At 42.3% G+C, this 27,415-nt stretch overlaps 1 pseudogene across 1 annotated transcript; it reads right to left on the bottom strand.

Annotated features, from left to right (window-relative positions):
• Positions 1–624: 624 nt before the first annotated feature.
• LOC306646492 (vomeronasal type-2 receptor 116-like) lies at positions 625–26,810 on the bottom strand (annotated as a pseudogene). Its single transcript has 8 exons — positions 25,968–26,810; positions 14,267–14,425; positions 12,864–12,880; positions 7,550–7,726; positions 6,236–7,041; positions 5,307–5,537; positions 4,841–4,964; positions 625–2,498 (listed from the first exon to the last, which is right to left on the bottom strand). The product of its transcript is annotated as a vomeronasal type-2 receptor 116-like (transcript).
• Between the last annotated feature and the right edge of the window lie 605 nt (positions 26,811–27,415).

Here is a 27,415-nt window from a genome sequence, read left to right as displayed (position 1 = left end):
GGCTTAATACTTGTCTACAGAAGAGAATTGGGCAAGTTCAGCCAAAACCATCCTTCTCTCTTGCTGGAGACACAACATAAAAGAATGCCTTAGAAGGAATGATTTCCAATTAATACTGCCCCACCTTCCGTAGGGTTCCGTAACCAAAGCTATAATTTCTGGTCCGTATATATCCAGCATATGCATGAGAACATTTTCCTTTTCTCACATAATGCCAAAAACCTACTCACCTCACTAAATTAAACCTCTATAAGCTGTGACCTGTGTTTATTATTTCAGTGAGAAACAACCAGTTTTATTTCTACCTTTTCCAGTAAATTTTTATTTTTTTTATTACTTTTTCCTGACAATATTCCATTGGGTAGGATCCCTATTGTAATATCTCTGAGAAGTTGAATACTAAACAATTAAAATTCTGGGACATGAAAAGACCAAAAGAGTGGTTTGATTGTAGTTCAGTGGTAAGTCATTTGTCTCCCATGCCCCAGGCCCTGGGAGCAATTCCTCAGTACTTAAGAGGAGGGGAGTGGGAGGGGAAAGAAAGGGGAGGGGGAGGAGGAAGGATAGAAGGGTAAGAAGGAGGAGGAGGAGGATAATGAAGAAATGTAGAACATCTGCTACAATATGCATTAACTTTGGGCAATTATGCTCCTTGTAAGAAGTCACAAACAATAAGTAGTTTGGTATTTAAATTTATTTATGCTAAATACCCAGAATAATTAGACACACAGAAATAGAAAGCTGATTGGCAGCTGCACAAGGAGGGAAAAGGAGGTCTTGGGAATCAGTGCTCAATGCACAAGAGCTTGCCTTTAGGTGAATAAGTGTCTGGGGGACTAGACAGGATGGTTGCAACCACTTTACAATGAGCAGATATCATTAATTTTTAGATTTTCAAGGAGTTAGTTTTGTGTTATATCATTTTCATCTCAGTAGATAAGAATCTGTTTCCCTGGAAATACCAGTCCCAGTCTGGTTTTGTCACAGGAAAAATTTAAAGCAAAGTCAATAAACATGAGTCACTAACTCAATGGAAGAACACATGTTCTTAGAACTATGTCCATTTGTATTTGAACTTAGTGTGTGATCAAGACAAGCATTTCAAAATTGTTTAACAAGGATGTTTTGTTAAGATTTTTTTGAACAGTGTGTTATTCACATATAAACTAATTTAGCATGAATGGTTATACATGTGGAATAATACCAAGTATATTTATAAAGATCACATTATTGTATGTATGACACTAAGGATATGAGATGGAAACAATCATCATTTAAATTAGACATTTTATTTAACTATGAATCTTTAGTGTTAGGCAGTGAGCCACATATAAGGCATTAATTAATTCTACTTAACATTCAGGAATAGCTGTTGTACTGAGACAGCATTCACCTGTGAGCTCAAATAGCTGGTTATGGTTAGTTTTATGCATTAGTCCTTTCAAAAGGAAGGTTGATCTTGTTGATAAATAGGATGTGACTGAAGTAATTTCATGGTATCAGAAAGCAAAATCAGGGTGGTATTACCATGGTTGCTCAAAACCCCAAAATGATAATAGATACACATGAAGTAATCTGAATGCCTGATTCCTCTGGAGTCTAGTTAATTCCAGACTTTTTTCAAACAGTTCTTATCAGGTCTCTTGAGAATTATATAGCACTTGGGGGCAAAGATGCAGCCCAGGAGGCCAGCGCTGGAGGCCAGGATGGAGAAGACCTCCACAGCCACCATGACCTTGCCCTTAGTGCTGTGGTACACAGGGAGGGAAGGTGAGGCCAGACACTGCAGAACACCAGCATGCTGAAGGTCAGGAACTTGGCTTCATTGAAGGTGTCAGGCAGGTTCCTGGCCAGGAAGGCCACTGTGAACGTCCCCAGGGCCAGGGAGGCCAGGTATCCCAGGCCACAGTAGAAGGCAGTGACCGAGCCCTTGTTGCAGGTGATGATGATTGTGGCCATGTTCAGAGTGTGAGTCTGAGTCCACAAAGGGAGGAGAGGTGCCCAGCCAGACTCCACAGAGAGTCAGCTGGATCCGGGAGCAGCTGGGAATGATGTAGTTAGGTGCCCTGACACCAGCAACCGCCTCATCCTTCTCCCTGGAGCAGTGAACTTGAAGGCCACAACCACAGTAATAGTTTTGGCCAAGACAGTGGAAACAGCCACCGTGAATACCAGTCCAAATGCTATTGGCTGGAGGGTGGCAGGTGGCTGTGTGGACGGCAATGAAGAGCAGGGAGCAGAGGAAGCATGGGAAGAGGGAGATGAGCAGGATGTAGCTGAGAGCCCGGTTGTTGGCCTTGACTATGGGAGTGTGTTGGTGCCTCACGAAGACCCCAAAGAACAGCAGCTGTGAGTGCAGAGAGGCACAGGGCAGTGCAGACCAGAGTCTTCCCCAGGGGATCCTCATAGGCCCAGAAAGTCCACAGCCTTTTGGAGACAGGCAGTTCGCTCAGTGTTGGCGTACTGGTGATTTGGACACTTCACACACTGGTCCATGTCTGGTGAGAACATGCAGAATGTCATCAGTCCTGGGTCAGTAACTCTCTTCCTTCCGACCCCCTCAAGGAGGAAATGAGGCAAGCTTAGCTAACATGTCCTTCCTTGTGCTCTGGACAGTGAACCAAAGAATGCTGTGTAAGGTATGATTCTCACTCAACCCTCCCTATTCTTTATGGTGAAGAAACCATGCTGTTGTTTCCTCTTTCCACTTATCTTGCTTATTCACGAGAATATCTTTCTTATCTAACAATGCCAAAATACCCACAATCTTAGTCCATTCAGGATATAATAAAGACATAACCTTGAGCTCATTGTTCATAAAAACATACTTTTATACATCCACATTTCTGGAACCAAGGAAGTTCAGGCTGGAAGAGCTGTATGTGCATGGTCTGCAAAGGCTCTCTCTCTGCTGCAGGGAATGTGACTATTGCTGTGTACCCACCTGGGTGTAGGTGCAACTCCCCAATCTTGTTTCTGATAGCAATAATCTTATTAATGAAGGTGGAGACCTCATGAATCTGTTGCCACCAGAAGCTCTACATCGTCATACCATCAGCTGCAGGGCTGATTTTCAACATATGGATTTGAGGAGGACACAAAACCCCTGCCTGTGTCACTTAATTGGACCTCTAGAAGCTATGGTCTGGGTAAGTTTATTAAACCATCACAAGGAAATAATTGCCAAGTCATAATCATTTAGAGAAGACCAGCACATAATTTCATGGGGAGTCCCTCCCACCCAAAAGTTGCAGTGTCTACCCAGAGTATGCAAGATCTTGAGTGAACTGCCTGGCATCACAGACCAGTTCTGACAGTCCTGACACCTTTCTGTTTCTTTTCCAGCTAAGAATGGGTCTTATTTGTCCACTTACTTCAGTCTTCTTTCATTTTTTCTCAATTCTTCCAAAATTTCCAGTAAACTTACTCAATATATTTCAAATTTTAAACGTTGTGTTATCTTTTAAATTATCCTTTTGAGAACATCAAGAGTAGTAATAGAAATAAATAGGTTGCATCTATCAAATTGCATGGTATTGGCACCAAACAGACAGGCAGGCAAATGGTACAGAATAGAAGACCTAGAGAAAAAACCCATATAAATACAGTTATCTCATACTAGACAAAGGTGCCAAAAACATACAATGGAGAAAAGATAGCCTCTTCAACAAATGGTGCTGGGAAAACTGGAAATCTGCAGCAAAATGAAATTAAACTCCTCTCACCCTGCACAAAACTCAACTCAAAATGGATCAAAGGCCTCGGAATTAAACCAGAGACCCTGTACCATAAAGAAAGAAAAGTAGACCCAAATCTTTGACATGTCAGCATACCACCAGACTTTCTCAAAAGACTTCCTTTAAAACACAAGAAATAAGAACAAGAATGCCTACAACCACCTTGTGCGTTGGAATTGCGTTGCATGTTTTTGTTAGGTTCTGTGGGTATCACATGGAATGGTAATTCCCTATCCTTAGCCATTTCTAACATTCCCACCTATTCTTTATTGCACCACTTGGTGATCTCATCATTGGCAGACACTACCACCACTGTCAAGACTTCCATGCCACCCTCCCAAACATGGGTTGGCATCACCCATTTCTTCCTACAGTCCCTGTGATGGCATCTGCTAGACTGCGGTGGAATGCCTCGAGTTCACCTCTCCATGTGCTGTTTCCCACCCAGGTGTGAGCTGGGGGAGAGCAGGAAATACACCCTCCTCATTGGTGGCGTGCTCTACCACAACCTCTTCTGCACAACAGGGATTTTTATTCCTTAACACAAGCACAATCTTTCTGAGCACCTGTCCTACATCAAGAACTGTGCTGGGTACTGAGAGAGTAAGGCTTGCAAGACCCACCTCTTCAATGTGATCCAAATGTACCTCCAGAGAAGCTAAGAGCAGGGTTGGGGTTGTGGCTCAGTGGTAGAGCACTTGCCTAGAATGTGTGAGGCCCTGAGTAGAATTTTCAGCACTGCATATAAATAAATGAATAAAATAAAGTCCATCACATCTAAAAATTTTTTTAATTAAGAAGAAGAAACAGATAGAGACATAAAGTACAGTGTGTTAAGTTCATAGGTGGAGATAAAACTTAGGCTACCATTAGGTTGCTGCTGTCTGTAGTGGGTTGTAGAATGCTGAGTCAAAACAACACGTGGTTCAAGAGATGGGGGTTTATTCTTTCATGGGGTGGGGGCTATGATTATAACAACTGAGTTTTGACTTAAGCAAGGAAGAATTTTGTCCCTGCATTTCTCTTCCAGATCAATTCCAGTTCCCTGCATGGGTTGGGGATATAGGAGATTCCAGGAATTTTTTCCTAAGACAAGCACTCACCTGTCTGGTTGGAAAATCTCATCCTCTGGGCAGGGGATGCAGTCAAAACAACAGGCAGCCTTCCCTCCTGGGGGGACTTCCTGAATCCAGGTCTACAACTGGCACTGCAGACTGAGTGGGGAGTCTAGGAAAATCAGATATGGGTTAGCAACAGAGAACTTTGACCCCATCCCACAATAACTGTAATGTTTTAGAGTATTGGACCACTAATAAACTTAGTCACATATACCTACACAAAGTTGAAGGATCAATGCCAACTACGCTGCCTAAATGTACATATGATTATCTAGAGACACATGTTGAACAAATGTGTTCCTTTTTTCAACCATAAGAAAGTCACCAAGAAAATCTTGGAAGGTGAAATACAATGCATTAAATATACAGATGTGGTATTTACTAAGTTCTGCAGAAGCAACACAACCCACCATAGTGTAATGCAGAGAGTTATGATTAGTGCCAACCACACCTGTCTATATCCTGTGGCCCACTCTATCTTGTCCTCAGATAGAGACAGTTGTTGACCATGTGGTAAATATGGAGAAAAACGTTCCAACTTTCACCTTAAGTCCAAGGCCTTCTGGAAAATTCCAAAAGTTAAGAATGTCATAGTCTCTGTCCAATTGTCCTTTCTGATTTCACACTCACTGGGGTCTCCTGCAGGATTGTTAAATTTGATGTTCTTCAGGAAGGGGTGCAGCTGAAAGAGAAGCATCAAGTATGAAGAGTGCCCCAGAGTATGAAGAAACCTGGATTAGGGAAGGCTCCACATTTTCTTTACCTCCCTTCCTAAAAATTTAACTTCATTACAGGCAGGTAACAGTAAAACACAGAGAACTAGCATATCCTAATGTTTCTACACTATCAGTCAGACTCCGGAGGAGAGTTCCAAACACACACATGTCTGGGTGGTCAGTGGGCAAGCTGTTCAGATAAACCTTGACACGGACACCTGTTTCCTCTCCTTGTTCTCAGGTCACCTGTCAGCCAGGTCAGGACACAGGGCCTACTGTGGTTGCACAATTGCATGAGATGACTTACGCAAACCATCCATTGTGCTCAGCGTCCCTCAGGCAGTTCAAGAGCTTGTTTTGTGCTTGTCAATTAAGGACTTCCTGGAAGGAGTGGTTTCCCCTGTTGAGAGCAGGGGGACGGGCAGGTCCTGAGGTGCTCCCTCACTACACACTGATGATCTTCATTCCTGGCTCCTTTCCCTTTTCCACTGACATCGGGTTCTGATCACCATCCAGGCATAAATTTACCCGCTGGCAGTGAAACAGTACAGAAGTACTTGTGTTTGGGGAGAGGGGTCCTGCACTGCTTGGTTTGAGGCCCTGTGGAACCCTTCAAGGCAGGACTCCACCTTGGTGAAGTTCACACCACCCAATGGGAGATTACCTGCCAGGTGGAGAACACTGGTCCTTTCCCACTCTTCACTGGTTGCACATCACTTGTTGAAGAAGCATCTCATGGAGGGTGTGGGCCACGGCATACACAGCATTGTATATATTGTAACTCCCGTCACTCATGGCCATGTCAAAGTGGTGCCATGGTAACCATGCCAAGGAGCCTTTGGAAGAACAGTTCCTCAATGTTGTACAGTCAGATTTTGAGACTGAGCAGTTAAAATGCATCCACCACAACCTCGCAAGGTATGTGTCCTCTGGGTATTGATGGATTAGCTTGTCTGGATAAAATGTTTAAAACCAGAAATCTCCCCATGGTAGTGTGAAAAGAGGAGAGCACCATGGAATGGGTCAAGGATGAAATGTCTCTTACTGGTGGTAACATCCCACTGAGAGGTGGTGGACCCCAATTCTTCGTGTGACTAAATTGTCCCATCTTTTAAAACTCACAGCTAGAAGAGACTCTGTGTCTCCAAAATGATCACAACCCCTTGCTGATGATTTCACGATCTGGCTGTATTGTATGTGAGCTCTTTTGAAATACAAAAGCACAGTGACTGGGGATCATATTAATAAGGCTGCACAGACTCCATTCCTGTCCATTTCTCCTCTCAACTCTGAGAGAAATCGAATGCCTTTCTCATCTTCTGAGATCACCAGCCCCACCCAGTTCCAGCTGAAATGAACCATCAAGGACACCATGCCAAAGGCCAGAGATGTGTCCTTGGGAGCCATCTGATAGAGAGAAGGAACTGGCCAGGGTCACTCAGGATGGGTTCAAAAGGGCCCAAAGGTGAGCTGAGGGGACAGAACATAAATGTCACATGAAGAAGAGGATTTGCATGAAGCCACCATCTCAGAATTGAAAGGAGTTGTACAACATTTTTCAGTGGTAGAAGTGAAGATTTTCTTGCCCTGGTTTTCTAATCCAGTCCTAAATTTCATAGCATCCAATGAAAGAACTGATTAGTCCTCAGTGTTCAGGGAAACCCCTTTATCTGTTTCCCCCGCTCTTCCCTGTTGTTTTCAAACCACGTATATAAAGATTCCCCTCCAGTGTTGGAGCACTTAGCCTTAGAGACTATACACTTTGATACAGGCAATAAACTCCATCTTCTCTTTCCACTCACCTTCTCCCCTGACAATGGCACCAATAAATAGTTCATCTCTCCCCGTCCTGCCCCCTCACCTGTGGAAATTTGTAGAGCTGCAGCAAGTGTTCCAATTTGGGCAGATGTCCATGTTTGTCCTGTAATGACTGCTACAGACTTGCTCTCCTTTCTACAGGTGTAAATTAGGGATGAGCTTGTCCATGCCGGTAAGCCACGTTAGAGAAGCTCTCCAGTGTCCTCCGATCAGTGTGCAGGGCACTATGGAACTCATATCCCAGAGACATGTTGGGTAAAAGATATGGGTTCCTGTTGATCTCTTCAATGGCAAAAAACCCATTGACAGGGCATACTGGTAGTTCCTGGACTGCAACCTGCATAGAGGGTCATAGGGATCTTTAGGGATGAAACTCCAACTGTGATTTTCTTTAAATACAATATAATGATTTGTAGGTACTGAACACTGTCTTTGCCCCCACACCCAGTTCATATGTTGAAATCCTCCCCTGTCATGTGATGGTGTTAGAGCATGGAACTTGTTGGACAATTAGGATTAAATGGGGTCATGAGGGTGTGTCACTTATCAGTGTCCCTAGACATGATCTTCTCCTCTATCAGAGAAGATCCTTGTCCATTCATGAGCCAGGAAGCAGACCTTGGCCTGACAACCAGCCAGTTTGTGGTGTGATCTTGGAATTCTCATCCTTCACAAATGAGAAAAACAGATGATTGTTGTTTGGAGTCACCTTGTTCATGGTATGTTGTCCTAAGCAGCCTGCACTGAGACAGTGAAACAAGTGAGGGTGAAGGCCCTCGCAGGTGGGGTGACGGAAACAGTCACCCTTACCAGATGTTTGACGTCCTCAGCAAGGGGTCTCAGGACTTCCCTTCCTCCCCCTCCTCCTGCCCACCCCTCCTATCTTCTTGTCCTCCTTCCTCCTACTTTACTTTTCTATTTGGGGCTATGATTAAAATGGTTCAATATGTAAGAGAACAAAGACAATTTGTTTGGTGTTGCCTTGATGCTTCTTCCATTATGAATGAGCCATTTTATTATAATGATGAATTTTGTCTCTTTTCAATTTATTTGACATTATTTTAGCCCCCCACCCTGGATTTTATTGTTTGGAATTTACCTGGTGTATCTTTGTACTTTCTGCTTGTGTCTTGACTTTGAAATATGTCATATATTTTTTATTTCATATATCCCTTTTAAAAATAATTGACCAAAAATTGTGATTTTCTTACCAATTTGGCAATCTGTGTTTAACTGAAGAATTTATTCTCTTTGTTGTTAGAAATGTCATTTTTTTCACGTTGTTTGTATTTTACATCGTATTTTCATGTAATAGTTTTTGCGTGGCTTCTCCTTTTGTTCTTTACCACGTGCACACCAGACCACACTATCTGATGTAGAGGTATTATCTCATCTGTGCAATTTAGAGGCTCTTATTAAACTGTCTCTGCATGAGTTGTTTCTTTCTGTTTTCTAGTATTTTCTTCTGTATTTCTTGTCTTTCTCATTCTCTTGAGACATCTGCCTTTTCCGTCATGTTTTCTAGTTTCTTGTTATTCCATTTTGATTTATTGTTTCCTTCAAAATTTACCTTCAGTTCTTTACATTGACTTCTTTATTACATACCTATGAAGTTTTAATATCTAAAAACCTGTAGGGTTAGTTTTCAAATAGGTCTTTTTTGATAGTTTCCAATTTCATCTTTCTTTTGCAATTATGTCTTTTATTCATGCAAACTCATAAATGCAGTTAAAATTACATTTTTTGAAAACTTGCTGCTTTGTGGGGAAACCCTTTCTAGACCTCCTTACTACCAAGAGTCCTTGTGATGTTTTTCCCACTCATACACAGGTTTTCAGTGAGTTGGAAAGACATCAGTTTTAATGCAAATGACTTTACATTTGCATTAAAGAAAAGAAAGAGAAAATAGTGCCTCTAAACTGAGCTACATATCACATTTATTTGGATTGAGGAAAAACAGAAGAGGCCTAAGCACAGGGCCCTGGCCTACACCAAATGGGCCCCAACCCAGTCCTGGTGAGTCAGAACGTCAGGGAATGGATTCCAGGAATCTTGATGTTTCAGTAAGCCTTCCAGTAGATTTTGATCCATGATAATGTTACAGAAACTCTAGTTTAGTAAAAAGTCATGATATCAAAGAAACAAATATGAGCACAGCAGAGTGAAGTAACTGCCTAGGAACTTGATGAACTTTGGTGTTCAAAAATGCACATTAAAAAATGTTCATTATCTCTAGCAATTAGAGAAATACAAATCAAAACTACTCAAATTTCACTTCACTCCATTCAGAATGGCAATTATTAAGAATACAAGCAGTAGTAAGTGTTAGAGAGGATATGGGGGGGAAAGGTACACTCATACATTGCTGGTGGAACTGCAGATTGGTGCAACCACCCCAGAAAGCAGTATGGAGATTCTTCAGAAAACTTGGAATGGAACCATCACTTGACCCCGCTATCCCACTTCTCAGTTTATAACCAAAAGATTTAAAATCAGCATATTACACTGACAGCTGCACTAATGTTTATAGCAGCTCAACTCAAATAGGTAAACTATGGAACCAATCTAGGAGCAGTTTAGCAGATAAAGGCATAAATAAAATGTGGTAATATACACAATGGAATATTATTCAGCTTTAAGAAAAAGCAGTTATGGCATTTGCATGTAAATGGGTGGGAGCTGAAGACTATTTTGCTATGTGAAATAAGCCAAACTCAAAAAACAAATGGTCAAATATTTTCTCTGATAAATGGATGCTGATACATAATTGTGTGGGTAGGGAAGAATGAAAGATCTTTGAATTGTGCAAAGGGGAGTGGGGGTAAAGAGAGGGAGGAATGGGAAGGTTGGTGGAATGAGGCAGATATTATTACCCTATGTACATGTATGATTACTCCACCAGTGTGAGTCTGCACCATGTACAGCCAGAGGAATGAGAAGTTGTTCTCCATGTTTGCACAATGTGTCAAAATGAATTCTACTTCATGTATAACTAAGTACAACAAATTTAAAAGTAAGATTAAGAAAACAAATTTAATGGGGAACCAGGCATTTGAAATCTATCAAGATCAAAATATCCAAATTATACTAGATCTGTAGAGAAAAGAATCACTGCAGAATTTGTGAGGCGAGACTTTTGATTCTGGGTTCTGCAGGTTTTTTGCATTAGGAATTCTACAAAAGTGAATACAAGTTAGATACATATTTCCAACCATATAAAGTTAAATAGGTTCAATTATTGGAAATATAACAAAAAGTGAAAAAACAAAGAAGCTAAGTAGAAAAGTTAAAATTTAGAATCATAGAGTTAAAAGCATACCCATCACTCACAATACATTTCATCATATGTATTTGTTTTAATTTTCATTGTACATTATACATTATAGTGATATGTAATAGTGGTATATAACATGCTGTATTCATACACGCAAATAACATGATCCCGTTGACCACACTGCCTAATGCCTTTGCTTTTCCTCCCTCCTCCCTCTACTTGGTTCATTTGTTCTACTCTACTCCTCCTCATCATTGTTATTGTTATTATTACTGTCATTCACTAGTGCATTATAATGACATGCAATGACATGCCTACCACTCCTCCCATTGTCTCAGTCCCCTTCCTATACTCTGTTGGTCTTTCTCCTATTTTCATGAGATCCCCTTTTAAAAATTCCTTTGTTTCTCCTCTTAGCTTCCCCATATGAAAAAAAAATCATTCTACACTTGACTTTCTGACTTTGGCTTATTGCACCTAGGATGATATTCTCCAGTTCCATCCATTAACTAGTAAATGACATTTTTCTACTGGCTGAATAAAACTCCATGGTGAATATATTCCACATTCTTTTTATCTGCTAGTTTGTTGATATGTGCTAAGACTGGTTCCCTAACTTGGCTATTGTAAATTGTGGTGCTGTAAACATTGGTATGCATGTATCACTGTAGGGTGTTGATTTTAGTTCTTTTGGATAAATAACAAGGAGTGGTATAGCTGAGTCATAAGGCAGTTTCAAACCTAGTCTTTTGTGAACTCTCCATGCTGCTCTCCAGAGTGGTGGTACTAATTAGGTTTGGAATTATATAATTCATCCTCTGAAAGCAAACATTGCCCATCAAAATTGCTATTTTCAGCAGAGTTATCATTCAGAATCAAATAGAAATACAAACCTTCAAAGGTAAGAACAAATTAAAGGAATTCATAAGCAGTGATCCAGCACTATAGAAAATGCTTGATAAAAAACTGCACACTGAACTAAAAAGAAACTCCAGTGCTCCTTAATAAATGACACTTGCTAAAAGAGCAGTTATGCATGTGAACATATGACCAAAATGAATATATAAAACAAATAAAAATGGAAGGATGTAATAAACATCTGTCCATAAATATTGAATGTAAATGGTCATAAAAGACATAATTAGGCACACTGTATTGAAAAACATGACATAATTGTATGCTGTTTTCAAGAGACTTGGGCAAACATATTCACAGGATCAAATTAAAAGATTGGGAAAAGACATTCCATGCTAATGGAGTCCAAAAAAACCCAGGAGTAGTTATTCCCATAGCCAACAAAGTAGATTTCAAGTAAAAATTAATCAGAGGAGACAAGGGAGGTAACTACATACTGGTGAAGGGAAAAATCCAACAAAAAGATATAAGGATAGAAAATCTTTATGCCTCAAATGCCAATGCACCTGTTTCCCATAAAACAAGTGCTTCTTGACACCAAGACTCAGGTAAACCCCTATACAGTCATGCTGGGTAATTTTCACACCCATCCCTTTCACCAGCACACAGGTCATCCAGACAAAAAACCAATGAAGGAGATTCTGACCTAAATACTACTAAAAGTCAAATGGATATAACAAATCTATAAACTATTTCATCAAAGAACAGTTGAATTCACAAACATGTATGTTGCAGAAAAGATAGCTTTTTAAACAAATGGTGCTGGGAAAACTGGAAAATCCCTATGTAGAAAAATGACACTTGATCCCTATCTTTCACCCTGCACAAAACTCAATGTGGATCAAAGACCCAGGAGTTAGAACAGAAACTCTGTAGCTGGCAGAAGAAAATGCATGATAAACACTTCAACATATTGTCATAGATACAGACTTCCTTAACAAGACTCCATGTGCAAGAAATAAAACCAAAAATGAAAAAGTGGGATAACATCAAATTAAAAAACTTATGCACAGCAAAGAAAACAAGGGCATGAGGAAAGAGCATACAGAATGGGAGAAGGTTTGTGCCACATGCTCCTCAGATAGTCAATTACTATCCAGAATATTTAAGGAAATAAAGAATCTTAACACACACACAAATAATAACAGTTAGTATATGAGCAAAAAACTAAACAGATACTTCTCAAAAGAAGAGACACAAATGACCATCAAATATATGCAAAAAGTTCAACATCTGTAGCAATCAGGAAAATTCCAATCAACACTACACTGAGATTTCATCTCACCTTGGTTGGAAAGGCAACTATCAAAAACAAATAACAATAAGTGCTGATGAGAATGTATTTTGTGGGTGAGACTGCAAATTAATATAACCCTTCTGGAAAGCACTATGGAGACATCCTGAAAAGACTAGAAATGGAACCACCATACAACCCAGAAATGCTACTCCTTGGTGTTTATCCAAAAGATCTAAAATTAGCATACTACAGCAATATAGACAAATCAATGTGTATAGTAGTTCAGTCCACAATAGCCTAGTTATGGAACCAACCCAGATGGCCTTCAACAGAAGAATGGATAAAGAAAATGTGGTATATATACAGATTATAGTTTTACTCAGCCTTAAAGAAGAATGAAATTATGACATTTGGTGGTAACTGGATGAAAGTGGAGAACATCATGCTAAATAAAATAAGTCAGACCCAGAAAGTCAAGGATCAAACGTTTTCTCTCATATGTAAAAGCTAGACCAAAGTAAGGAAAAGAAAAGTAGGGATTTTCCATGAAAACAGAAGAGCAAACTGTGGAATAGAAAGAAATTGATGGGCAGAAAGGAAGGGTTGGAAAAAGAAGAAATAGTGTAATGAATCTTACCAAACTACCCTATGTACCTATGCATATACCACAGCGAACTTCACCTTAACGTAGTTCCACAATGCATTATTTAAAACAAAACTATAAATAAGTAATAGAAAGATCAGTAGAGCAAAAGGAACAGTGGGACAGAGGAGTGCAGGGAAAGTGGAAGTAGTGGGGACTGAATTGGAGCCAATTATATTCCACATTTGTAAAATCATGTCAAAATGAACCCCCAAATTATGTATAACTATTGTGCACTAATAAAACATTAATTAAAACAAAAAACCCTTTGTCTTTTTTGTGTTGCTCTGCAAAGTGCCAGCTACTGTGGCCCAGTGCTGAAGCTGGTTGAAATAGCCCTCAGCTCCTTTCTCACCAGAGCAGGTTGAATGAAATGGGAATACTGTCAATCAGAGTTTCATCTTGACCAAGTCTAGGTCAAGGCACTCCCATTGTGGGGCTCATTTAGAGTCCTGCATCGGAAGTTCCAGCAGCTGGGGTTCAGTACTTATTGGGACTTTACAACTTTGTTGGATGGTATCTGGTCAGATTAGATCAACACACCACCAGCCTGGGCAGATGCCAATCTCTGCTGGGCTTCTGGGTCTCAGAGGCCTCCTGAGGATTCCACTCTTGGTGGATAGCAACCAGCCTTAAACAGGCCTCACATGCTCCACTGTGCATGAATACAGCCTCCTCAGGTTGGGTCCTCAAGTGTAATCATGCCCAACTGCTCAGTTTCAATACCTTTTTGTCCAGTTACAGAAGTCCCAGACTCAAACAGAAAGTGATTTGTATGTCTTTATCTCTAACCCTCTGTATCTCTAACCTTCATCCTCTGGTTTCATGGTGCCTGCTTCAATCACCTTCACACAGAAGGTGCCTTCCAGGAAGTGTGGCAGTATCTGGTAAGTTCTCTCAGGCTCCTGTAGCTGGAAGCTGAAGCTTGGCCTACTGAAGATGGCTCCCGCCTCAGTTCTCCATTGCCCTTGGAGGAACACGGGTCACACTACAAACACTAACTTCTGTGGAGACTCTGTTTCAGCTGCATTCAGACTGTTTTCTGCTTTACAAGTTTTCACCCACCAAGTGTGTCTACTTTTGACGGGTTTGACAGAGTTGGCTCCATGGAAATGTCACAGGCCAGGCTATATGAGCAATGACTGAACAGACTCCATTCTGCTCTGAGACTCCATGTTATGTAGGAAATCAGCTTCTCCCATGGGAACACCCCACCTCTGTCCCCATCATCAGTTACTTAATGTGACATGTTTAGCAATACAAAATGACGAGTCTTATGTGATGAAAAATTGCTCTTTTGATCCTTATTTCTCCTAAACAATGCACAGTGATATCAACAATGATTGTGTGGATGTTAGTAACCATTCTTTAGTTTGTACCTAGGTAAGGGTCATTTTGATCCACTTTCCCTTCTGCTGATGATTTCATGATGTTTGTAATTTTGAATCATAGGAAGAGACACTGATGATTGATGTGAATTTTGGTATAGGAACTCCTGCAACCCTATGGTCAGGGCTGTTCTCCCAATAGCCATTTTTTGGGGCATTATCTTATACAGTCAGCCAGACAGCTTAGTAAAGACTCTCAAATTTGGACCAATCAGTGGTGATCAGTCTGTCTTAAGTTGCACCCCATAACATACTGTGATGCTTTTTTCTGCTTGTGTTCCCTCCCTGTGTGGTGACCTGGTCCAGTGCCACCACCAGCTTGGTTCCAGTGTGCTCTTCCCTGTCCTCTGTTCAAAGCACCTTAGGTTCTGGTCTGAGTCTCTGACTGTCTGACATGCACTGCAGTGAATCCCCTCTGCTCTCCACCTCACTGGGAGCCAGCGTTCGTGCTCCTTGGACCCCGACCCAAAGAGCAACTGGAGAGCACACCCTTCCTCTCACCTGCCATCTTGATTTCCATCTATTTCAATCATTTAAGTGGCTAATTCAGTGTTAACTGTTTATCTGTCTTTCACAGAAGAAATATAAAATTAAAGTCGAATAAAAGAACAAAAAGAATGGCAAATTTCAGTGTTCTTCGGTAACAGTGGTCCACCTCAGCTGTGAATACAGCCCTTGCTGCTCTGCCTCTGCAGCTAGTTTTAAAATGGACATGCTTGCTTCTCCTCTTCTCTCCTCCTCCCTAACCTGAGGGAGGGGAACAGGATTGCTTTTTCCCATCCTAGCTGAGTTACCTGTCCTTGAGCACACGCCCACCACCGGGACCAAGTACTTCAGACTTCAGACAGGGATGAAGTCTCTTCACCACAGGGACTTCAGACTTCAGGGATGGCAAGTTCTCCCACCCCACCCCCAGGAACACCTGGAATGAATATCTTCTTTAAAAACCCTCTGTTCTCCCTGATGGGCAGAATCACAGCCTCTGGGACAGGAGTCCCCTTGCTTCTCCTTTGCTAGGAAAGCAATGCACCTTCTTTTTCCTTTCAAAACCGTGTCCACATTATTGAATTGACATTGGGGACAAGGACCGAGCTTTTGGTAACTTATAACAGACACAAATGCTCACAGCATAGCCACAACTGAAAATACTTACTAAATTTATGTGAATGCTCATATGCATTTATCTCAGGTGAAAAGTATTAAGGAAAACAAAATTACCAGAAATTGAAAATAATAAGCACACATATAGTTTTATAAGTAAGACAAAACATTAGGAAATATTAATTTAAATGAACCTAACCATAGCTATGTTCAGACCAGTCATCACAGACTCTAAGGTTTTGACTGAAAATGCCAATACTGAGGTCCTGCATATTGTTAATCTTTATTTATTGTGTTTTTACCAGAAACATATAATAAATTACAAATTAAGCCCTGCCCAACAAACCAGTGTCTATTTATGGGTCTCAAGTTTGATGCCAGTGTTGGTCAGTACTGTCCAAAATACTTGAGATAATCAATGTAAAAAGAGAAAATGTTCACTTTGGTTTACAGTTTGGGAGGTTTTAATCCCTGGTTGGTGGCTCACCACTTCTGGGTCTTCAGCAGCACAGTCTGTCACTTATAGAGCATTCCATGGAGCAAGGAGCCCACCTCATGGCTCAGCAGGTTAATCCAGCCCAGGAGAGAGAGATCTTGGGTCAGCACAGAAATTCAGTGAGCAAGCACATTTGAAATGCAGGGTGCTAAACCACACACTAAGGAAACTTCTCATTGAAGGCTGAAAATATTTTTAGCTGGTCAATAGACAAAACAAAGATAATTTTGATGAAATGATTTTGAAAGGAAATGAAACACGTGGTTAAAAAGCCATCACAAGGAGCGGAGACAGAGAGGGAGGGAGGCCTGAGGCACATGAGGACATTGGGTTACAGAGAGGGGACCTCAGCTTTAAGCTTCTTGAGTGGAAGATGAAAAGAACACAAGCATATGAATTCAACATGAGTGAAGGAGACAGAGAACATGTCTGAAGTGGTTGAGAATGAAGGAGTAGAGATGACGGAAGACTGAGGGGAATGAGGGCCAACGTCCAACAAAATAGTCAGCAGATCTGGCTCCTTGGAAAGGTCCACAGGTAGACAGAAGGGGACAAGTCAGAGGAGGAAGCCTGCTGCAGGAAGAGTGTCAACATTCCAAGGAGGGAGAGCTCATGAGTGAGGGCACGCAGGCCATTGGAAAGTCACTCCTTTGACTGCAGGAAAGGCTGGGTTTTTTTTTTTTTTCTTTTTTCAAATGAAACTAGTAACCTGAACATACTGAAATATGAACTCAAGAACATTACACAGATACTGCTACAAGGTGTGCTTCATGAAATGCACAACCCAATAGACACCAGGCCTGAATGGAGTCACAGATAAGTCATATCTGCCACTCAGGAATAGATAGTCACTACACCAGGAAACTTAACACAGAAAACAGAAAAAGAAGACACATGTCTGTATTTTAAAGTCTCCCTGCACTTGTTACAAATATCCAACAGAAAAAATATGAGCAAAGAATTATTCCAAATGGAATATTAGATAATCTTTTCAAATCCTTACATTTAATGTCTCGATATTTCTGCAAGGCAAAAACAAAAATAAAACCCACATAGCAAAAAACCACATTCATCAAGGCATACAGAGCATTTTATAAAACTAAACACCCATTTCTGAGTAAACAAATTAGCTTTGTCAGAAGACATTTCCTTAACATTATTTTCACACAATAAAAGACTGTAGCCCTGTCCTAGTGCATCTGTGTTGTGGGGGGGGGGGTGGCTGAGATGACAGATAAGTTAATTAGCTTGTATGATCACTCCATGATGAAATCACATGTCACAATGCCACATCACACCCCATAAACGTACATAACATTAACATGAAGCATAATCAAATCTGAACCTCTTTTAAATACACCCTCTTGGCATGTGCACTGAGTCACAACCACAGGAAGGCCATGGCTGAGGCAGATCCCCTGCAGGGTGCTCTGCAAGGCAGGCTCCTCGCCCTGGGCAGACCTGACACTGTGACCCCACGCTCCACGCCATGGGTGCAGCAGTGGCTCCTCCTGCTGTGGTGGCATGAGAGCTTCAACAGCCTGCCCTGCACATTTCCATGAAGCCAGAGGACGGTTTCTGTTAGCACCAGAATTGTTTAGCACTTGACTGGGATTCCTAAGCTACTTGATATGCCATAGAAAGCACTGCAAAGAAGCCTGGACGAAAGGAAAAGGCAGCAGTATTTATTCACCTGGAAAATGCCTGCTGAACAGTCAGTATAACCAATAAATAAATGTAGTGTCCATCCAAGCACATAATAAATACTGCTTGCCAATGAATTTTCAAAATAACAGCAACTATGTAAAGTGTTACAGGTGACAAACAGCAGTCACCTTGGGGGAATATGTAAAATTCTACTAAAGAATAAGAAAGCATATTAGTAGCAACATTGAATATATATCAACATTCCCCCAAGTGCTACCAAATTTAAAGCAAATCCAAAGTGGCAAGAATTTTTTAAAAATAGTGATGACAAAATTAATTGAGAGATATTTCAGTAATATGGAAAAATTTAGAAAATGAGTGAAAAGAATTCAGAGTAATATGGAATGAGGGGACTTGCAGACCATTAATATTCATTGCTAAGTAACTAGAGTATTTTAAAGATGATGGCAACGTACCAGAAAATGCAGACACACAAACAGGATAAAAGAGAAAAGAGAGGAGTGATCTGGGTATATGTGTGTGTTGTGCATCACTATGATCCTATTAAAATCAGTAGAGGAATAATAAAATACCTCCTCGATAGAGAAAACAAATAATTGTGGAATATAAAGGTGAGTTCATTGACTCATTTGTGATGTCCGTTAACTCGCATGTGAAGGGAAGTAAAGTCCTGGAATCAACGTGCCTGTTCATGAACTTGCACCCTGGGCACCTTGGCTGAAGGGCAGAAAGAAGGAGATGAAAGACGGTGGAGGCTCCACACTGCCTGAAGTTCAAGTGCTTTTCTCCTTCAGATGCAGCACACACAGACACTGAGAGACGCAACAGGCCCCAGGGCACACAGACACCGAGAGACGCAACAGGCCCCAGGGCACATCTGCACTACTTCACGACCAAGCATGGGCTCTCCTGGAAATGCACAGTGTGTTCAAAAGAAAATGCTTACCCTTAAATAGACGAGTCAGCAAAGAGCGAGCCATTGAAAGCTTCAGAGGCATTATGAGTAGGACCAGTGCAACCACTAATAAATAATCGTAAAATTGATGAATGAGAAAACATTTGTACATGTCGAATTTAGACCCCATTTTTTAATTAAATGTGAAGGAAAATGTGGTCTCCTGAAGGCCTAGTGATGTGGTCAGTAAGACCACTCCAGTAATAGCAGAACCTATTACTATCTTCAAATAATCTTCACCAAAAAAGATGATTATGTTTGGTGAGGAATATATAGTTTGATTTGATCATCCCCCTTTATACATATATCAAACATCACTTTTTATTCCCTCAAAATATAGAATTATGATTTATCAATGCAAATAAAAACAAAATATAGCTTTGTACCCAGCTGTTTTACATCCACACATACATTTACTTTAATTAGACTTTTCAGATATATGCAGAAGAATCTATCAAGAAATTTTTTAATGACTATGGGTAAATGGAAGAAGATTAATAGAGGGAGGGGCAGGGGACAGGGAGGTTAGGAGAAGGAACGGTGCTGGATCTGCACTCAACAAGACCTGCTGGTAGAACTGTCAAAATGGATTAACTGTCATGTACAACTAAAAGGAACCAATGAAAATGTCTTTATTCATTAAATATTCCAAAACCCCAAGTGTCCTTCTGCTGTCTACCTAATGACAGAAAATGAAACAAAAGAAAGTGGGAAATCAGGAACATCCAAACACTGTCCTGAAAACAGCATTTTGCTAACCCTGTGATAGACAGCATTACACAGTCCTTACCCATGAACACAAGAGTTTATATCTTTGCAAACATACTTCTGATATTTTTTTTTTTATGGAGAGAAAAGAGGCTGGTTAAAGAGGGATTGAGACAATAATCCCACCTTTGCAATGTATTTATGTGAAGAAAAGTACAGCCCTCGGCCCCGCCAGGCTAGGACGCCTGTGGGTCTGAGGCTCTTGTGCACAGGACTTCTTTAAAAGGTAGTATAGTTGGGTTTTGCCATGATGCTGATAAAATGGAAGCAGGTTTGTGTCCTCAATCTCATTTCTTTCCCTCTGATTTTAGGAGACACAACAGCTTTCTCCTGGGCCCCTGACTCCTGCACTAGGTCACCTCAGGGGGCCATGAATGTCACATGATGGCAAGAGGCTCCTTTAGGCACAGGTTTGCAGGCTCAGGTGTGAGAGAGCCACCAGCTGAGGCTCACTGGACTCTGAGCTGCTGAGAGTGGAGAGCAGAGGACAGAGCAAGGTGGCCTCACCTCATCTCCTAGGGAGAGAGACCAAGTCTACCTCCAGCATCAGGGTCCTGGGCTGTGGGGACATGTGACACTCCCTGCCTTCAGCCCTGACGAAGGTTTGCTCTTGGGTCAAGTTCTACTGTCCTCCCTGAAGTCTTGTTCAGCTAGGCCGTAATGTCCTCACTCTTCCTTTCAGCAAGAATCTGGCCATGTTGGCTGAGCCACCTTGGACAGCTGGCCTTTCCCAGTATTCTGTCAGTTCCTCATCCTCCAGCACCTGAGGTGCTGTCTGCTCACCCTGCCCAGCTCTCCACACATACCGATGTCCTTCCACTTACCCAGGGTCTCCCCTCTCCTGTTCCCCTTGGTCATTCTCTATCCACTGACCCTGGCCCTGCTCCTGGGCTGTGAATCCCAATCTCCCTAAGTGTATTCAGAGTTGGCCTGACCGCTCCCTGGCTGGGAAACCCCTGCAGTGTCCCTACACCTGTGAAGATGGCCCCTCTTGAAGAGTCTATGTTGCCTTTCTTGACAAGTGTCACTCCTAATTTTCCTCTCTGTTAATACCCAGGGGATTCTGGATAGAGCAGTGGAGATTCAACTCTCACGTCCTACAGACCTGATCTAACTCAGATTCACAATCAGCAGTCGCCTGGGATCTAAGTGTGTACATTAGCACATTAATAAGTGTATCTGGGAAACTCCTGAAATTCTGCTTCATTCATTTGTAAATCAGTATCTAACTACATTATCAGTGACACTGATAAGATCCCAACCCTGAGGGTTGCATGTCCAAGTGAAGCAGAATCAAATTGAAACAGATGAAAATCTCACTGATGTTGTGTGTCTCATTGCTGGCCTGAATTCCAGCTCCAGGAGGCAAGGAGCACCCAGCATGAAATATGTTATGGAAATGATTTGAAACAATCATCCAGAGCAGGAAGTCTGCCCGAGGGGACAGGGAATGAATAGCAGTGGCCCCTGTAGGGTGTTAGGAATTATATGCTGGTGAAGAAACTTCAGCAGACCCTCATCTCCGGGGAAGTGACTGTGTGTGACAGTGTCTTAGTGCTGAACCCAGGTCCTGGCTTGGGCTGGTTTTCTAAGGGATGTCACTTGACCCCATGCCCTGGCACTCTTATGAGGGACAGAGATGATGAACCAAGGTGGAGACTGCCATCTCTCTCACCTCCAGACATGAAAAAAGGAGGAGCTAACAGGAAGAAAACCAAAGGGGGAAAGGATTCAGCAAGAAATGAAAAATTCCTGATGGGTCCTGAGCATTGATTAGGAAGAACAGGACAGGAGGGCGTGGCTCTGTCCTTCCAGACTCCTCCGCATTACTCATCCCTAAAATCACCCAGAAAGAGAAGTGAAAAGAGCACTTACTGCAGGGAGAGGATGGGCTCGCCGGGCCCTCGGGTGTCCTCCATGTTCTGGTATGTGTATAGGGGGAAGAAGCCCCCAATCACCATGTCGCCGTCCTTGGACACCTTGTGTTTCTTTCTCAAAAAGCATTGGGGAGTGGTGGAAGAGCAGGTGAGGAGGGGGAGCTTTAGGACCAAGGAGATGCATATCAAGGTCAACATCTCTGATATGTCTGTAAAGCCCTGAGCCCAGTAGAGGAAGCTGCAGTTCAGGGAGGTCAGCGAGCTGGACATACACCCAGGGGCAGGTGCACCTGCATCTCTGAGGGCTCCTTATGCTGTGGGCTGGAGAGGCCAGGTTCCTGCCCCGACTCCTTGCTTCCCTGCTTCCACCACTTCCCTGGAGGAACCTGGGACATTTTCTGCCCTGAGGCTCTGCATCTGAGGTCCTCACTCAGGGAAAAGCACAGGTTGGAAAACACATGTGGGTGTCATCCTCTCCACCACAGGTGCTAAGATTTCATCCAGGTCCACAGAGAGCAAGGCCCAGGGACAAATTCCTCTTGGGTGCACTTGGTCCCAAGCCACCTGCATTTCACTTTGCACCACCTGCAGTTGAAATGATGAAAGTGGATTTCCCCAGAGGAGGCAAAGCAAGATGTGAGGTGAAATGTCAGAGAGTGCACATGCCAGGCAGGGCTCATCAGAGACACTCAGGCATCCTGTCCAGCAGTGCCCACAATGGGGAGGTGCTGCCTCAATACCCAGTGTCCAGGGCAGCCATGGGATGTCCCCTGTGTGGCCCACCATGTCTGTACACCACTCCCATGTGCAGAACCCCTTGAGGGTGTGTGTTCCTCATTGCCTGTGGAGCCAGTTCTCATACTGAGTCCAGAAGGTCCAAGCCAGGGCCTCAATACCTGGGCAGGAGCTAAGTTGCATATTTGGGACTAATTCTGGACTCACTCCTTACCCCACTTCCCATGAATCAACGTATCACCCTGTGCCTTTGGCTCCTCCATCATGGAGGCTGATGTCAGGAGAGGATGGAGCTGGGAAGCCACCTGCAGTTCATGTACACACTGCCTATTCCACCTCCCAGGAAGAACCTGATTCATACTGCAGGGCTCTGGGGTCCTCAGGCCACTGAGCCAGGGTGTGGACTAGTCTGCTCACATTGTCATGGGTCCCTAAGGAAGTTGTGCCACTGTAGGGCCATGAGCTTGGTCTAAGAGGGGCAGTGTGATGGCAGAACCAGTCCTGGTTATAACATGAAATTGTAGGAAACACTGGTGCTGGGAACAGGGTCAGTCCCTCCCCTTCTGGCAGCCTTTCTTCAGGACACCTCATTAACCATAGGCCTCTACCTCTTAAATTGACTCCTTTCCTGGGATTCTGATTTCTCCCCTCTGAAGTGTAAACGCCCCTGTTCCTTCTTTGGACACAAGGCTAGATATTATGGAGGCCATGAGAAGAGCCAGTTTCTCCCCTCATCTCACTTTTCCCACTGGAAACCCTGCACAGGGCCTTCATCAGGTACACTAGAAATTTTGTGGCACCAGATAGCCTGTAACTGTTGTGAGAAACTGGGGAGGCAGCTCAGAATTTGGAGTCCCGTCTCCTTTGGATGCACCAGTGTAACAATTAAGTGTGAGTTTTCCATTGTCCAGTGCTGCTGCTTCCTGTGCTTCTGACAACAGTTGGTCCCACAAGTTGTCATGAAGTACACACGTGATTTGCCATTTCAAACACTATCTTGTACAATAATTACCCAAGTCCTAGTCCTGGGGTCAGGGTTTTTGGAGACTGGAAAAATGAATGAATGCAAACACAATCTGCTAGATAGAAGTCGAGTCCAGGGAGAAGGGATAAAAGTCTTCACTCATGGCAGCCAATTGGAATTCCAGTGCACAGGACCAGAGATGTAGATCAGTGAGAGCAAGTGCCTGGCATGTGCAAAGCCCTGGGTTCAACCCCCAGAGCCCAAGTGAGAAAAAAAAAAAAAGGAAAATGATTGACATTTACATGTGGAAACCTAACCAAAAGGAAAGGTCAACAATTGACAGTTGAGAGAGAACCTCACTCAGCAAGGAAACAAAACCAGGCAGGCAATCTCTAAATTAATTTACATGATATAATGTATACATACATATATACAATTACATATATATAATGAATTTACATAATATATATGTGTGTGTGTGTATGTATAAATCTTTTTTAACAGATTGAATGTAGAGGCACTCAACCTCTGACCCTCATCCCCAGCTGGTTGTATTTTTTATTTTGAGACAGGGTTTCAATAAGTTGCTGAGATGGGCCCTGAACTAGTGATCCTCCTGCCTCAGCCTCCCAAGCTGCTGGGATTATAGATGTGTACCACTACACCCAGCAAGTTTTACTCAAATTACTAGAAAAAAAAGTTTAGGAAATATATTGTGAGAATAAAATGTGTTAAGAGAAAGCAAACCTAATCGAAATGGAGAAGAATTACCAGGTTACACTTTAAAAGACTGAAATGAAAAGGCATACAAATTAAAATAAAAGATAAAATTTTATAGAAAAAATCTCAGGTGCATGATTGAGCACTGGAATTAAAAAATTAGCAAATTGTAGAGAATAACAAGGAATTTTCCAAGAACACATCAAACAGTGTGAAAGACGTGAAAAACTCAAGGAAAATCAGAAAACCAGAAGTTATGTCAGGTGATTCCAAGCACTGAAAGAAGTTGCTTAAAGAAAAAACAAAAAAGGAAAGAGAATCCAAAGGTGAAGATTTAATGGAACATGATTTTTCATGCCTAGAGCTCTTGTTAATTTCTGGTTGCTTTTGTTTAATTTCTCATTTCATTTTTTTAATTTAATTTTTTTTTTGCTTTTTGTCAAAAGTATTATTGTGTATGTTTATGTGATTCAGTGTGATAACTCGTCATATGTATACAAAAGGAGACAGAATGGTCAGCATTTCCGTCTCCTCAGTCACTCCTCATGCGTTTGTGCTGGGAACCTTTCCCCTCCCTTCTCTAGTTCTCTGTGACATATGCCCAGTGTTGTAAGCTGCAGTCGCCTGCTGGGCTGAGGCCCACTGGTTCCGAGTCTGCCAACCTAACTAGATATTGGTACCATTACCCACCTTCCTCTCTCCCTTCTTCCCACCTTCCAGACTGTACTGACCACTGTGTCACTCTGTACTTCTCAGAAACCAGCATTTTTAGCTTCCACCTGTGAACATATGTTTGCCTTTCTGTTCCTGGCTTATTTCACTGAGTAAAATGTCCTCCCATGTCATTTGTGATACCACAATGACTCACTTTTATTCTTTATTATGTCCAAATAATCTTCCTGTGCATATACCATGTTCTCTTATCTATGTATCTGTCCCTGGATACATCACTTGATTCCTATATGCATCTATTAAGCGCTAATTTAAAAACATCTAGGGGCTGGGGTTGTGACTCAGTGGCAGAGGGTTGCCTCTCACACGTGAGGCCCTGGGTTCAATCCTCAGTACCACATAAAAAATAAAGAAATAAAGTAAAGGTATTTTGTCCATCTATAACTAAATTTTTATAAAAAATTTCATAGATATAAAGAATGCAGACCAGTAGAATAGAGAGGATGGGTAACAGGGAGACAGGAGGGGAAGGAAAGAGGAAGTACCGGGGACTGAAGTGAAGCAAATTATATTTCATACATTTACAATCATGTGAAAATGAGCCCCAATATTAAGTGTAGTTACAGTGCACTAAGAAAACACTAAAAAGTGGCAAAGAATTTTTGCATTGTATAGATATAAAAAGAATTTCATTGACTAAAAAATGCATTCAGAAAGACTAGTGAATATATTACAGAATTTACATTAGTATATATATACACATATATATGACAAAAGTGTGAGAAGGAAACAAAATGAGCATTAAATATTGAACATTTTATTTAAATATTTATCTTTACAAGTTGGCTGGTAAGTAAATGAAATACAGCTAAGAATTCTAAGGAAACCTACTCAGGAAGAGCTGCTACATTGGGATAGCATTCTGTTTAGGAGCCTAAATGGCTGCTGGTGGCTACTTTCATGCATTAATCTTTTTGAAAAGGAGACAGATCATGTTGATGAAAAAGTTAAGTGTCTCTAGTTACTTCATAAGATCAGAATGCAAAATCAGTTTGGTTTTAGCTGTGCTTTCTCAGAACTGTGAAAATGTAATAAAGACACATGAGCTATCTGTCAGAATGCCTGTTTCCCATAGAACTTCTTCTGTCTTTCAAATCTCTCAGACAGTTCTCCTCAGGTCTTATGAGAATAATGTAGCACTTGGGGGCAAAGATGCAGCCCAGGAGGCCAGCGCTGGAGGCCAGGATGGAGAAGACCTCCACAGCCACCATGACCTTGCCCTTGGTGCTGTGGTGCACAGGGAGGAAGGTCAGCCACACACTGCAGAACACCAGCATGCTGAAGGTCAGGAACTTGGCTTCATTGAAGGTGTCAGGCAGGTTCCTGGCCAGGAAGGCCACCGTGAAGGTCCCCAGGGCCAGGGAGCCCAGGTATCCCAGGCCACAGTAGAAGGCAGTGACCGAGCCCTTGTTGCAGGTGATGATGATGTGGCCATGTTCAGAGTGTGAGTCTGAGTCCACAAAGGGAGGAGAGGTGCCCAGCCAGACTCCACAGAGAGTCAGCTGGATCAGGGAGCAGCCGGGAATGATGAAGTTAGGTGCCCCTGACACCAGCAACCGCCTCATCCTTCTCCCTGGGGCAGTGACCTTGAAGGCCAGGATCACAGTGAGAGTTTTGGCCAAGACAGTGGAAACAGCCACAGTGAACACCAGCCCAAATGCTATTGGCTGCAGGGTGCAGGTGGCTGTGTTGGGAGGGCCAATGAAGAGCAGGGAGCAGAGGAAACAGAAGGTGAGGGAGATGAGCAGGATGTAGCTGAGAGCCCGGTTGTTGGCCTTGACTATGGGAGTGTGTTGGTGCCTCAGGAAGACCCCAAGAACAGCAGCTGTGAGTGCAGAGAGGCAGAGAGCTGTGCAGGCCAGTGCCATGCCCAGGGGATCTTGATAAGCCAGGAAGGTCACAGTTCTTTGGAGACAGTGGCTTCTCTCTGTGTTAGCATGCTGGTGATCTGGACACTTCACACAGTGGTGCATTTTTGCTGAGAAATGCAGAATGTCATCAGTCTGGGTGAGTAATTATCAGTACTCACAAGTCCACTCAAAGGAGTGCATTGGACAAACTTAGCTGAATTGTCATTTGTTGCTGTGGGCAGTAACTTAATGAGTGCTGTTCAGAAAATGGCTGCAAACCAGCACTGCCTACCTTCTTCGTGGTCAGGGAAACTAAAATATTCTTTCTCCCTACAATCTTGCATATTCATAAGATCACCTTTTTCTTTCATTTTAAAAGTGGAAGACTCCCTGCCTTACTGAATTTAGGGTACAAAAATATAATCACTTAAACTGTGTGATTCATAAAAGCACAGATATAACCCTCACAGGTCTGGAGCCCAGGAAGTCAAGATGAAGATGCAGTCACTCCCTGTCTGTGAAGGCTGTCTCTGTGCCTCAGATAGGACGCCCTGCTGCTGTGTCTCCCATCACAACAGGAGCAAATCCTCCAAACTTTTTTTTTAATAATGACATTAACTCTGCTATGAAGGTGGAGACCTGATGATCTAATGCCCTATGAGTTTATTCCATCTAACTGAGGGCCAAGTTTAAACACAAGAAT

Source organism: Sciurus vulgaris (genome assembly GCF_902686455.1).
Source record: "Sciurus vulgaris genome assembly, chromosome: 16".
Classification (NCBI taxonomy): domain Eukaryota; kingdom Metazoa; phylum Chordata; class Mammalia; order Rodentia; family Sciuridae; genus Sciurus; species Sciurus vulgaris.
The sequence above is the reverse complement of the archived record's forward strand: the minus strand, read 5'-3'. Positions and strand labels throughout refer to the sequence as shown.